The following is a 5,139-nucleotide window of genomic DNA, read 5'->3' as shown; positions in this document are numbered from 1 at the left end:
CCTCTCCAGCCTATCACCCTCACCTTAACCTCTTTCCACCTATTGCATTCCCAATGCCCCTCCCCCAAGTCCCTCCTCCCTACCTTTTATCTTAGCCTGATTGGCACACCTTCCTCATTCCTGAAGAAGGGCTTATGTCGATTCTCCTGCTCCTTGGATGCTGCCTGACCTGCTGCGCTTTTCCAGCAACACATTTTTCAGCTCTGATAGGTTTTTCATCCCCATTCTACACTTTCTCCCTGTAACCCTTGATCCCCTTGATTCTCACGAACCTACCTATCTCCATCTTAAATATACTCAATGACCTGCCTTCTGTGGAAATGAATTTCATAGATTCATCATTGTCTGGCTGAAGATGTTTTTCCTTACCTCCATACTAAAAAATCTTCTCTTTACTCTAAGGCTGTGTCCTCAGGTCCTAGTCTCTCCTACCAATGGAGACATCTTCCCAATATCTACTCTGTCCGGCCATTCAGTATTTTGTATGTTTAAATTAGATTCCTCTACCTCCCATCCTTCTAAACTCCACTGAATATAAACCCAGAATCCTCAAATGTTCCTCATATGTTAAGCTTTTCATTTCTGGGATCATTCTCAGGGACAGTATATCCTTCCTGAGATATGTGGCCCAAAACTGCACACAATACCCCAAATATGGTCCTACCAACATTTCTTTGTACATCACCCCATCCAATGCCTCACCTGAATTTCTTGCAGCCAAACTGATCTTGCAACCTCATCCACAGGAGCTAGCGCCCAAAATACCCTTTCACTTACTCTTACTGTAAGCAAATCACAACCCATGACTCACTCTGTGCAGATCCTGTCTCTATGCAGTCCTGCTGCCAGAGGAAGTGGTGGAGGCTGGTACAATTGCAACATTTAAGAGGCATTTGGATGGATATATGTATAGGAAGGGTTTGGAGGGATATGGGCCGGGTGCTGGCAGGTAGGACTAGATTGGATTGGGATATCTGGTTGGCATGGACGAGTTGGACCGAAGGGTCTGTTTCCATGCTGTACATCTCTATGACTCTATGACTCTGTGACATATGCAAAGAATAAATGCAAAAAATCTATGACATGCATAATGCAAGTATCTGAAATGGAACCTTTGAGTATAACATTGTTTTTTGTTCTTTTTACGCTTCAAATACCTGTAGCAATTCTTGGCCAGTTGGCTGTTTTTCAATACATGAAAAGATATTGCATAGAAGAATAGAAGTCCCGGGCAAAACCCAATATGCCCTCTTACACCATCATCCGTTTGAAAATCAGAACAGGTTGTAAGATCAGGGCAAACTGAACCTCAAGAAAATGAATGAGGTAAGAACATACTATCATCCTTTATGGTTTAAGACTCATTGCTGACCACAGCCCCAGTCATGACTGCACTAATGATGGCAATGTTGTCTCCTTCATCAGACTAAGGGCATATATCCATGGCTGCTCCAGCTAGTTAGGTGCTGCTGCCTCTGAGTACAGACCAACAAGAGAAAGAGAAATTCATCAGGGAGCTTTGTACAATGTGTTTGGGTGATGTGCTTGTCATGGCTGAACAGTCAAGAATGTGTACCAGTCCTCCTTAGACTCAGGGGTGGTGATAGAGGGTTGGAGAATTGATACAAAATTGTTATCTTCTTGTTCAAAATTTAATGTAACAATAAAACAGCAACTATAGGCCAGTCAGTTCAATGTCAGTGCGTAGGGGTCTTCCAGAAATGATAATTGGGGACAAAATTCAAGCCATATTTTCAAGGGAAATTTGTGTTTACCCAACTTTATGAAGTTTTTAGATTAGATAACCGAGTGAGTTTGAGACTATTAATGCTGTTGATGTAGTATACATGAACTTCCACTAAAGATACAGTCCAGACAATGATCAAAGTTATAACTCATTGAATAAAAGGAATAATAGTCCCATGAGTAAAAAAAAAATGGCTCAGTGACAGGAAGCAGCAAGTACTGGTTATTGGATGTTATTTAGGCTGGAGGAAGATTTGTAGTGGAGATGCCCAAGAACTGGTACTGGGACCTTTGTTCTTCCTGACAAATATTAATGACTTACTCCTCTGTGCATGGTACAAATTCAAAATTTTTGAATGATACAAAGCTGGGAAGCATTATGAACAGTTAGGAGGAGAGTATAAAAACTCAAAAACATAGACAGATTGGTGGAAAGGGTGGAAAAGTTGCAGATGAAATGTAATGCAGTGAAGTGATTCATATTGAGAGGAAGCATGTGAGATAGAATGTAAAGTAAGGAACCCAATTCTTAAAAGGCAACAGAAGCAAAGAAACTTATGTGCATATTTGTATAAATCATTGAAGGTGGAAGGAGAGGTTAAGAGAGTGGTGAATAAAGTCTACAGAATGCTAGCGAGCTACAATACAAAAGCAAGGAACTTACACTAAACTTGTACAGAACCATGTTACAGCCTCAACTGGAGTCTCCGATCCTTTAGGAAAGATGTGGAGGCTTTGGAGAGAATGCAAAAAAAGATTCAAGAGAACGGTTCCAGGATGAGGAACGTCAACTAAGGAGAGAGATTGGAAACATTTGCACCATTTCATTTGGAGAAGACAAGATGGAGAGGATACTTGACAGAGGACTACAAAGCTATGAAGAGTCCAGCTAAAGTAGATAAGGAGAAAAAGTTTTCCCATTACTAAGACCAAAGAGCCCAGAATTAATGTAAAAGAAGCAATTGAAACATTTTTTTCAATGCCCACATGGTTAAGAGAATGCACTGTCTGAGAGTGTAATGGAGACAGATTTAATTGAGGTATTTAAAAGTGAATTAGATTATTACCTGAACATGAAGAGTGTGCAAGGCAGTGGGGAGAAGGACAGAAATAGCTCCTTCAGAGACTCAATGCAGAAACAGTGGGCCAAATCAGACTCTTTCTATGCTGTAACCACTCTAATTCTGAGCTGTGATTGAGGTTTGCAGCCATTCTAAACATGTAAGGACAAAGTGAGGAAGTGAATATTGAATTTGAGGCATTCTGGGGAGTAATTATGCACGGTGAACGGACTAGGCTGTGAGATTAATGGCTCATTGGACGAATATGAAACAAGAGGCAGCATTCACTGACCGTGACCACTCATATAGTTATTGAACATTTTATAGTACTACATACAGGACCTCAGGGCTAGACTTCTGGCTTTAATGATGACAGCTACTGTTTTTACAGCTACTGCCCTCTCAATATGTCTGCAGTGGACTATTCTTCACCAGTCCATCTCTGTCATCAAAGCTTCCAGTACTGTATTAAGGACCCTCGGAGTACAATCTCTAGATCATTCAGCTATTTCCAGTCTTCGTTTTGCTCATTGTCTTTAATAATAAGTTTGTTGCTCCACCCTGACAGCACTTCTCTTTTAAGATGTATAGATCTGGTTTAAGTCGAACAGGCTGGATATTACTGATGCTAACCTTGCACAAATGTGGGACCCCAGCTGAACCTTTCAGCTACTCAGCTGCCTGCTGCATACTAGGCTGCACATTACCATAATTTAAATTAGCATGCCACGTAAAAGTAATGTTTTATCTACATCTCTGTAAACAGGTATGGGTTAATTGTGTATTTGAATCTGTAGGATCATTTTCTGGCCTAATCCTTTCCCATATTCCTAACTTCTCAACAAATTTCAAGATCACCTTTTAAGGTTGAAATAAGTTCCCTTCCCGTTATTCCCAAGAAAATCCTGAATGAGGACTACCAAGTCCCTTTGTGCTTCAGATTTCTGAAGCCTTTCCCCACTTAGAAAATACTCTACACTTCTATTCTTCCAACAAAGTGCAAAACCTCACACTTTCCCATATTGAGGACCGCTGATGCTGGAGAGTCAGAGTCGAAAAGTGTGGTGCTGGAAAAGCACAGCAGGTCAGGCAGCATCCGAAGAACAGGATTGTTGAAGTTTCAGGCATAAGCACTTCATCAGGAATGTGGAGGTGAAAGGGGGCTGCGAGATATATACAGAGGTGGGGGGGGGGCTAGGGGATAGGTGGGTGGGAAGGCGATAAGTGGATGCAGGTGGGGGTTACTTGTGATAGATCCACGAGGAGGGTGGAGCAGATAGCTGAGAAGGAAGATGGACAGGTAGAGCAGGTCAAGATGGCAGGGCTGAATTGGAAGTTTGGGTTTGGGATGAGGTGAGGGGAGGGGAAATTTGGAAACTAGTGAAGTCGATGTTGATGCCATATTGTTGTAGGGTTCCAAAGTGGAAGATGCGGTGTTCTTCCTCCAGTTGGTAGGTGGCTTTGATTTTGCAGTGGAGGAGGCCCAGGGCTTGCATTCCCTTGGGGAAGTGGAGGGAGAGTTGAAGTGGTTGGCCACAGGGTGGTAGGGTTCTTTGGTGCATGTGTCACAGAAATGATCTCATTGAGTGCAACAGACGCAGAAGATGATGTGGGTGAATGTGCAAGAAAATCTCTGCCAGGTGTGAAATGATCCTTTGGGGCCTTGGATGTAGGTAAGAGGGGAGATGTGGGCACAGGTTTTGCACTTTGTGCAGTAGCAAGGGAAGGTGCCGAGTGTGGAGGGTAATGTGGTGGGGAGCGCTGACCTAACAAGGGAGTCACAGAGGGAATGGTCTCTCCAGAACGCAGCTAGGGGTAGGAAAGGAAATATATATTTGTCGGTGGGGTTTGACTGTAGGAGATGGACACAGCGTAGGACAACGTGTTGTATCCAGAGATTGGTGGGGCGGAAGGTGACCACCCGAGGGTTCTATCCTTGATGTGGTTGGGGGGATGGGGTTTGAGGGCAGAGGTGAGGGAAGTAGAGGAGATGCATTGGAGGGCATTGTTGACCACAAAGGGAGGAGAAATTGCGGTCCTTGAAATAGGAGGCCATCTGGGATATCCTGATGGGGATTGCTCCTCCTGGCAGCAGGTATGATGGAGGAATTGGGAGTCAGGGATCATGTTTTTACAGGGGGTGGGGGTGGGAGTTGGAAGGAGGTGTAGTCAAGGTAGCTGTGAGAGCCGGTGTGTTTGAAATAGATTTCCGTGTTGAGTCGGTTGGAGATGAGAGGGCCAGGAAGGGGAGGGAGATGTTGAAGATGGTCCATGTGAACTTGAAGTCAGGGTGGAAGGTGTTGGTAAAGTTGACGAACTGTTCAACCTCCTC

The sequence above is a fragment of the Chiloscyllium plagiosum genome, chromosome 5, assembly GCF_004010195.1.
Source record: "Chiloscyllium plagiosum isolate BGI_BamShark_2017 chromosome 5, ASM401019v2, whole genome shotgun sequence".
Lineage (NCBI taxonomy): Eukaryota > Metazoa > Chordata > Chondrichthyes > Orectolobiformes > Hemiscylliidae > Chiloscyllium > Chiloscyllium plagiosum.
This window is presented reverse-complemented; position numbering follows the sequence as displayed.